Below are 9,887 nucleotides of genomic sequence, written 5' to 3'. Positions count from 1 at the left end.
CCAGAACAAGCCAGTGACCTTGTGAACTGACCTGTGAAATGACATTGATTTAATACAGGGCATAAGAATGTAAAAATTAACCCGAGGACAGACATACAAAAGTGCGTCTTGATAAACTCCGGCTGGCACTGTTTCCCCAAAAAAAAAAAAAAAAAAAAAAAAGAATATTTAAAATGTATCGTTGGACTGACCACATACTTTGTTTTAAAAAAAAAAAAGGAATATTTAAAATGTATCGTTTGACAGCTTCCTACATGCATACAATATATCTTGTACACCATACCTACTTCTGACTCCCCCTCCCCCAACACCTCCTAACACATCCCCCTCCCTCCTTCATAACCTCCTCTCTTTATTTTTTATAACCGGCTGTGTCCCATTAGTGCCGCCCGCATGCACACGGGCGTGAGGCCACCCACCGAACCATGAACAACCTATCAGCAGCCGCACTTCGAAGTTAAAAAAAAAAAAAGACTCCCTTCTCCCAGGCAGCTGTCAGCTGCCAGTAGCTCCTTAGCCAAGGGTGGGGCATCAGGAGCCCTCCCCAGTCTGTGCTGGAATGTTGACTGGCTTGAGTCCTTGCAGGGCTTGCATGCCTGTAACTATATACACAGCTATGTCAAGTCCAGAAAACAGCTGTTCACAGCACTCCTCCTCTGGCTGCTATAGTCTTTCTGCCCTTCTTCCAGAGGCTTCCCAAGTGTTGGAGAGGGCGGTGACGTCCGAGTCTGATGCGCTCGCCACTAATGCTCAGTGCTTTGACCAGTAGAAGTCTCTGCATTAACTGCTGTTCATTGCAGAATGAAGCTTGTCTGACCAAGGTTGAGAGCAACGCTAATCTATGGTTGAAACATAAGAATTTAGAAGGCAGTTTGACTTGTCTGTTTTGTAAAACAATAATAGTACCTCCCAGCTTCCCCCTGGCTTAAACTTCCACAGACATGACTTTTGACTAGGTTTACAGTACAGACATGAATTCCCTCCTGTGGAGTAGGTCCAAGCAGGAACTGGTTGGTTACTCTCATACTTGCCCACCAACTTGTAGGACACCATTCTTACATGGAAAAGTCTGGCTTCCTGCAGTTATCAGCACTGCAGTCTCTCTGGGGAATCTCACTTTCCCCTAACCTGGAGCAAGGTTGACATGAGTCTGAGAGAAGACCGTGCAATGCCAGCCAACCTCATACCCACACCTTTAAAAAGCCAAAACCATCATGAACCAAACCAAACCAAACTAAACCCAGCTATGGATGATGGCACAGACCGCAATCTCAGCTCCTTGGGAGCCTAAAGCAGGAAGATCAACATTTTAAGACCTGTCTGGACAACTGTGCTTCAAAATGAAAAGTCAAATCAAGGCCGGAGATATCTTTATGGGCCCGGTTCTGATTTCTGATCTCTAAACTCTAAAATAGTGTGTGTTAAGCCACAAAATTGTTTTTAACTTGACAATAAATATATTAGATGAGCAATCTAGGGCCCTGGTCCAAGCTGACATGCCCTCAAAAGCTATAAAAGCATTGCTTAGATACTTGGAGGTTGTTTATAAATGATATGTGGGGAAATCGGGGATTCTTGCGAAATATGGCTGCGGGTTTCCACATAATGAGAATTTATCTATTTGAGGCTCAAAGCTTTGTTTAAAGTTTTATACATGTTTTTGAACATGTTTAATAAAAATTAAAGCTTTTCTTAATTAGATAGATATTATCTATCTATCTATCATCTATCTATCTATCTCATAAATGCCTTCATATATCTATCCTTATACACTCCTTAATATTTCTATATATAGTACACACATACACACATTCTATCCAACTGAAATGGAAAATGCTAAACTTTACTTAACAGCCTCCTGACATATGGGAAAACTACTGGCTTTGAATATTAACTATCACCCAACTCTATGATAATACTCCTGTCTTTGAGCATCAGAAAAATCCCATGAGCTATAGATTTTCTGGCAAGATCCTAATTTTAGATATTCTGTCATCTTTCCTTATTTTCATCAAACTAACTTTCCTGGTTTTTTTTTTTTCAGCTCAAATACTATGGTCAGTGGTTATAAAATCATTGTTTTGACAATAAATGTTCCCAATCTACTGACTTACAGGGAACTCTAAACTATGCGTTTCCTGCTTATGTTAAAAAGAAATAAAATATTTTACAGCTTCTTGTTATTTTTCAACCCTGACAAAGAACTTTCTGCATAGATTTTTTTTTCCAGTCAGTAAATTGACTTGTGGGTCACTGGCAGGGGAGATAAGAAGCCAAGGCCTCAAGATGTTGACTGACACTGGTGTTAAAGGCATCTGACCCCGAACAGAGCCGTGATAGAACTCAAATCCCTTAGCACTTGAACGTTGACCTAGCAGACCTGTCACTCTGCTCTTAGCTTGAGTCGTAGACCCCAAATCTCTCCCAGAGAACCTTCAAACCAGACAAGCGACGCACCAGCATGGTTGCCATCTCACATCTCCGTCCTATAATGTTTATTTGCTACCCAAGGTTAGAAGACCCACAGGAACAATGCCCACCAAGCCCCCAACACAACCATCTTCAAAGGCCACTTGAGAAGTTCCATGTCTTAGAAGTCTTTGCAGCTGCCAAGGTCACCACCTGCTCGGGCGACTTCATTTCCAGTGGGTAATTTGGCTGGAACTGGTTCAGTTCTACAGATGAGCTCATTGACCTATATGATCCATGGCGCAATGACAGCTCCATGGCCACCAATCACTCTTAAGACAAAAGGTGTCACCAAACCTATGGGTATAGACCTAGTCACCTCTGAGTTTACTTAGCTTGGCTACAGCAGGAAAGCGGTGGAGTGTGTGTGTGTGTGACTGTGTGAACTGTGTAGGACTGGAGCAGTTGTACTCCATCACGTCTGTACATGTGTGTATAGCGTGTTCATGTTTCTATTGTGGCGCTCTGCGGTTCTGTGACTGTAATCCTGTATGAGAGCGCACATATACATGTATGTAGAGTGAGTGCACTTCACTTGTGCAACAGATGAGAACAGAAGGAAGAAGGAAAAGGTAACAGACAGACAGAAGACATTCTGCAGCTAGAATCAGTTGTAAGGACAGCTATGAGTGACAGAGGCCAAAGACAGAGAACAGGGGGCAAGAGAACGGAACACAAGAAGGGAGAGCCAGTCAGGAGCAAGGCCTCCTCAGCCCGGTGTATGAAAGGCAGTAGATGCAGAAGCTTGCAGGCGAACAATGTCTGCTTTGTCATTTTTCTGTTTCATTGTCTACAGAGTCTGAGACTACCTCCACGGACAGTGGTTCTGTCCATTTCTATAGCCTCCTTGCCAATCCCGGGGTTTTATTTCCTAACAACTAGCAACAGCCAACAAAGGAAGCCAACTTGTCCTCTGCCTCAACAAGGTAAACAGTGGCTGTCCCCAGTCTGCCCCCCTCCCAGATCACATACAGGTAGGGTAAGGGCCTTGCAGAGGATCTGGAAGGGTGGGACTGAAGTGAATGGGGGCGGGGGGGGTGTCTGAAAACAAATGGCTACCAGGCCTAGCACTTACTGCAGAGCAGTGACAGATGAGAGATGATAACACAAGGAGCATGCCTCTAGCAAGATGGCTGAGGAGGAAGGACTTAGAACCACTGTGCTCCTTAGAAAGGAGACTCTCTCTGTTGGGTTTGGGTCTCCTTGTAGCAAATGGGGTTACATTAGGCTAGGTCTCTGGTTCCTAAAGTCCTTGAGAGATCCTAGAGGGATCCAGAGTGTCCCTTTAGCACCTGTGTGTGAGGCTGATGAGGCAGGTCACAATCTCCCCATGGCACCAACCTGGCCTGCCTTGGTTTGAAGATTGTAAAGTCTTTCCCCCCGGGACCCCCAGTGCTAGCACCTTATGACTGTTTAGAGGTGCTTTTGTTGAGGCCAGGAGACAGTTGACAGTGAACGTCAGCAAAGTAGATTCCTTGATTCCTGTGATTTAGGGTCCTCACTGGCTGGCCCCTAGTACCCCAAGATGTTGTGTACCCTTAGATGTTGACTCCTGGAGATTGAGAAGCCCCAGTCACCATGGGCTGGCTAAACTGTGGCAGGCCTGGTATTCAGTAATGAAGAAGCAGAGAGGATTCTACCACAGGAGTCTGTGCTGCTCTGTTTCCGGTAAGTCCTGAAAGGGCAAAGGGAAGCCCGGATGTGATGGTCAAGGTCTCCACTATGACAGTGGCCACGCCTATACCTTTATTATGGCTTCACGTTGTATGCCACAGCATCTCCTATGACCTCGTCCTATCCTAACACACCACCCACTTTGTCAACAAACAGCCACTGTCTCTCAGATCTTCAAGCACAAGTCATCCCTAAACTCTTGAGCTATTTCTAATGTCACAGCAGGCTGGCCACTGTGTATCCCATGAGGATCGTAAATCAAGCAAGCAAACAACAACAACAACAACAACAACAGCAACAAAACCCAGACAATCATCAGTCAAGTTTTCTTTGAGCCATTCTCTTTGCTATAGGAGCTGCAGGGCAGGGTAAGGGGCCCCTAACCTCTGGGATGAATGGCTTGGATGAAGGCATTCACAACCAGACCACCCCCACCTCCATCCACCCCACCCCTCCCCACCCCCACCACCTACTAAATGACCACAGGCTCCAAAGACAGGTGGACAAATCTGTCAAATAAAAAATAATGTATACCAAAAACAAAACAAAAAAAAAAAACCTTCATCCTGTCCCAGCAGACTGTGAAGCAAAAACAGATGCACACGGCAGAGCTGTAACCCATCCAAGGAGATTCTAAATGTTTAACTGTCTGCCTGGTGCTGATTCTCATCAGAGGGAGTCTCACGATATGGGGTTTTGCAGGCAGCCAGCTCACACATGCAGTTATTTTTCTCTGGTTTTTAAAGAAGCGCTATGCGCATGTTTTCATGTCTACTCTCAAGCTGCCTTTTGGTAAATCGTTATTTACCTTAAGTCCCAGACTCCCTTTTCACACTGGAAAGTTCTTTGCTGGAATCGTCTCAAAGCCCGGAAACCTCTTCCTAATTGGACTGTAGTTTATTTCTGTCTCTAGCAGCAACCACTTCAGATCACTAGCCTGTGGGTGGTTTGCATACGCGCATCATGCAGATGTTACACTCCTGCAGTAGATAGCTAGCCACTCTCTCTCACCATGCAGGGCCTTCCTCCCAAGATGATGTGATGTAAGAAGTCAGCCCCACTAAGGGAAGTGGTAGCCAGATGATGAGTCGGCTCAGAGGCCTCTCTTGCCCCAAATGATGTCATGGCAACCACCTGAGAATGCTCCAGTGGCCTCAGGTCACAGCTCAGCTTTATCTGAGAAACCTACCTTAGCTCCTCCTTCCTTCACCATCATGAAAGGCTGTCTCCCTCACAACTCACATGTCTGGGGATCCTGTCTCAGGCTCTGCTCTGGCCCTGGACTTAAAATAATGTAGAAGAATTTTATTCCAGCAACATGGCTGATCTGGCAAGGGATCACATCCAAAGACCTAGATCTCTGTGATCTGACTGGAATGTAAACACACCACACACCTTTGATCCCTCTCGCTGGAATAGAGGTGCCCTTAGTACACATTATTTAAGGTAAAATTGGTTTGTAGAAGAAGGCAGCCATGTTTGAAAGGGTTGTCTAATGAGGGCCAGACAAAGTGACCAATCAGAGAAAGATTTGACAGAACCAGTCAGAGATAGGATATGCCCAACTATTATAGGAATGGCACGGGAAAGAGGCTATTTGAGAGCAGCACAGGGAGAGAGAGAGTCAGGCAGTTGGGAGGCAGTGCAAAGGAATTGAGTTTGTGAGTTTGTGCAGTTCAGTGTAGGTTAGCAGAGACCGTTGAAGCCAGAGAATAAGAAGGAGCCAGAAGATTAGAACAGATTGCCAGAGTTAGTTTGAGGCCAAGCAGAGCAATTCCGTGAGAAGCTGAGAGAAGCCAGATTGAATCAGTCAGCTTGTAGAGGAGTTCAAGCCAGAACAGCTGAGTTGAAGCAGCCAGTCAGAGTTTAGAAAGAACTAGAGGTGTGTGTGTGTGTGTGGGGGGGTGTTATTTAGCAGTAAGCTTCTGTGATGACAATTACATCAGGCAAATAAAAGATACTTTTGTAAAACAGTGCAGGAATCCAAGTTGCGATGGTTCTGGAGAGGCTCCAGTCTGAAGTACTTTTAGCTGGCATCATAGATGGTCCATAGTTGCCCTACGGTAGTCCCTCTTCTTTAGTTCCTTTTAGAGGTTTAGCTTGTCTGGCAGAAGCAAGTCAGGCATCAAGCAGGAAGACGGGTCTTTAGTACATGTGCCTTGACTTCAATGAATGGATTCTTCCCAAGGGGTAATCCCTTACCCGATGACCCATTTTGATCCCTGGAACCAATAACTGAAAGAGAGAACTGACTCCCTAATGTTGTCCTATGACTTACATATACACACCATGACATCCCTGTGCCTGTGCCTACACTGACACACACACACACACCATAACAAATTTTTAAAAACTGAATAAAGAAAAGACTCCAAAACAGTATCATTAACTGGGAACAAACTTCAGACACACAAATTTCACATCCAACCCATAAGAGCCTCCATCACTGACAGGCTTGAGGCAGACTTAAGGCTATAGCGCAAGGCAGGGCAGACACGTGAAGGGCCATGCAGATGGGCTGTCCCTTACCAGACCATGACCATCGTCTGAAACTCTCCCTTAGAGATTCAGTGGATGGAACCATGAAGCTGAAACACAATGTGCTTTATTATGCTGTCAGCTGTTAGCACTTTCATGGGAATATTTTTGTTCCAGATCTCGATGTGGCAATTAGTCCATGAAGCACTGGCTAGGGAGGAAAGTTAAGACCAGAATAGAAATGTGGGATCAGGCAGCTGTGCCACAGGCTGGGGTGATGCAAGGAGCCATAGACAAGATCTGGCTTCTCCCAGATTAGCCATCTCCTAGTGATGGGGTTCTTATGGATGGATGCAAAATGTCTCCCACAGGCTCGTATGCTTGAATGTTTTATTTAAACTATTGTTGTTGTTGTTGTTGTTACTGTGTAGTGGTGGTGTTGGGGTGGAGTGCAAGCAAGCTGCTATGATGGACATGTAGTTGTCAGCAGACAATATTCTGAAGCCTGTTCTTCTGCCCTGAGTTCCAGGAATCAAACTCTAGTGGTCAGACTTGAGCTGTAAGCATGTCTAAATGCTGAGCCACTTCTCTGGCCTGAGCTTGTGGAGCCTTCAGGAGGAGATGGGGCCTAGTTGGGAAGCAGTGCTTCACTGAGGGGTGGGACATGAAAGTGGTTGGCCTGCTTGGCTTCTGACTTCATGATGGGTGCTATCCCCTGAACCCTTTCTCCCTTAAGTAGCCTCTGTCCAATGTTTGGTAGAGTCACAGTGACAGTAAACCATGGCACACTCCTGCTTCCCTACATCAGAACGATTAAATGATGGACACATGACAGGAATGGAGCATGCTTGTTCTCAGCACAAAGACACACATCTTATCATCCAACGGAGTGGAAGTACCCAGGATAAACGAATTCACGGAAACAACATCGAACAGTGGTTTCCAGGGGTCTGAGAAGGAATGAGTCATGAACAAGTTCTGTATATCTGTTGCCCAACAGTTGGAATATGTAATAAATATGATGGAACTGAATGTTGAAACACTGGTGGTGGCAAATGTTATATCGTATATATTTTGTTATAATTCTAAATAATTTTAAGTGCGTGTACTTCAAAGGCAGTTTCCAACCTCTTGTTGAGTACACCCATGGGAGCTGTTTGCTTCTGACTCCCTTGGCAATCCCCCACCCTAAGAGGAAAGTTTTAAAAACTAAACTAAACTAAAATAAAATAAAATAAATAACTCCCCATTTTCAAATTCACCCACATTCCAAAATTTTGAATATTGATAATTTTTTCCATAATGGAGTTATTACCAGCCCCACCCTGCCTGACTCCACAGTCCACTCCACTCGCTCTACTCTGGAAGTCTCTGCCGCTCTCTGCTGTCCCAGTCCCTCTTTCAATCCCCCCCCCCCCCGTTTTGAGTTTCATTTTTTTCCTTTCAGGATATTCTTCTAGCTCTCTGTCTGTTGCTGTGATAAGACACAGTGACCCAAAGCAACTTGGGAGAGGAAGGGAAGAAAGGGTTTGTTTCACTTCACTGCCCTTCAATGAATGAAGTTGGGGCAAGAACTCAAGCAGAGGCTGGAGGTGGCAACAGTGGAGGGTGCTGCTCATTGCCCTGTTCACTGGTTCGCTCAGCTAGCTCTCTTCTAGAGCCCTTGCCTACTTGTCTAGGGATGGCTCCACCCACAGTGGGCTGGACCCTCTGACGTCAGTCATGAATCAAGACAGTCTCTCAAAGACGTGCCCACAGGCCGGTCTGATCTGGGCAATCCCTCCATTGGGGTTCCCTCTTCCCAGGTGATTCTAGATGTGTCAAGTTGGCAATAAAAGTTCATTCTTCCTGTCCCGAGCACGTTCCTTTGCGCTGCCCCATGCTTCGGGGAGCTCACTGGTCTTCATTCTCACTACTGGAGCAGAAGAAAGCTCAAGACTGATTTTGATTGATTTCTTCTTAGTCAAGTTAGGGGACAGAATGGGATAGAAATAGGAGCCTGTGGAGGAATGAATGGAATGGGAAGGAGGTGGAAAACCCCTCTCCTATGCAGATTTTCCCTCTTTCAAATCAGTGTACCGGTGTGATTGTGTGTGTGTGTGTGTGTGTGTGTGTGTGTGTGTGTGTGTGTGTGTGACTCTGTGTGTGCACACATGTGTATGTGTGTATGTGACTATGTGTAACTGTGTGTGTAAATCTGTGTGTGTGAAAGTGTGTGTAACTCTGTGTGCACTCATGTGTGTGCATGCAAATGTGTGTTTGACTATGTGTATATGTGTATGTGTGACTGTGTGTGTGCACGTGTGCATGCATGCAAGAATGTGTATGACTCTATGTGTGACTGTGTGTGACTCTGTTTGTGTATGTGTGATTGTGTGTGTCTATGTGTGTATGACTGTGTTGTGTGCATGTATATGTGTGACCCTGTGTGGGTGTGTGTGCGTGTGTGCATGCAAGCATATGTATGTGTATACATGACTGTGTGACTGTGTGTCTGTGTATGTGACTCTGTCTGTGACTGTGTGTATATGTGTGTGTGTGACATATGTGTATGTGTGTATGTTTATGTGTCTGTGTGTGTTGGGAACAAAATAAAGGGAGGATGGGGGGGCAGGGGAAGAGGGGGAAGGGAAAAGAGGCCCACGCCCCACCAGAGTTTCCCTATTCTCTGGTCAGTCAGGTGTGGGAGGGCTGCTACCTACCCTATCCACTCATCCCTGGGTGGACATTCCTCTATCCCACTCTTCAGGGGGTGGCCAAGGGGCAGCCCTGCCTGGGGACCCTGGAGCTACTTTGCTAAAGCCCCAGGATTGCAGGAGAGAGGGAATAGGGGAAGAAGTTCCCAACACTGACCAGAGTGCGCAGCGGGCCTTGATGATGCAGAGACTCTCTATGGTTTAAGAGCTTTATTATAGAAATGCAGGGGAAAGAGAGAAGAGGGTGGAGGCTAGAAGAAAGAAAGAGAAAGAAGGAGAGAGGAGAGGAAAGAAGACAAAGGGAAGAGGAGAGAGAAGTGAGAGAAGTGAGAGGTAAAGGAACAAAGGAGTAAGAGAGCGAGGTGGGGGCCTAACAGCCCCTTTTATGGTCTTCACTGTTGCTAGGTAACTGGGGAGGAGTTTAGCCTGAAGGTCAGAAGCTTGGGCCATTGCTTACATGACTACTGACCATGTTTGTGGGGACTGTGGGAGGTGGTACCTTAGGCAGGGGCCAGAGTCCAGGAGCACGAGGGAACGCCTACAGTGTCATGTAGGTGAATTATAACCATC

General features: G+C 45.9%; 1 long non-coding RNA gene across 1 annotated transcript; it reads left to right on the top strand.

Moving 5' to 3' along the window:
* Nucleotides 1-3,274: 3,274 nt before the first annotated feature.
* Nucleotides 3,275-7,598, top strand: LOC110286093. The gene is made up of 3 exons (XR_002377111.1): nt 3,275-3,395; nt 4,012-4,137; nt 7,430-7,598. It is a non-coding gene; the product is annotated as an uncharacterized LOC110286093 (long non-coding RNA).
* The last annotated feature ends 2,289 nt before the right edge of the window (nt 7,599-9,887 follow it).

Source organism: Mus caroli, chromosome 19, assembly GCF_900094665.2.
Source record: "Mus caroli chromosome 19, CAROLI_EIJ_v1.1, whole genome shotgun sequence".
Taxonomy (NCBI): Eukaryota; Metazoa; Chordata; class Mammalia; order Rodentia; family Muridae; genus Mus; species Mus caroli.
Note: the sequence above shows the minus strand (reverse complement) of the source record. Positions and strands in the feature narration are given on the sequence as shown.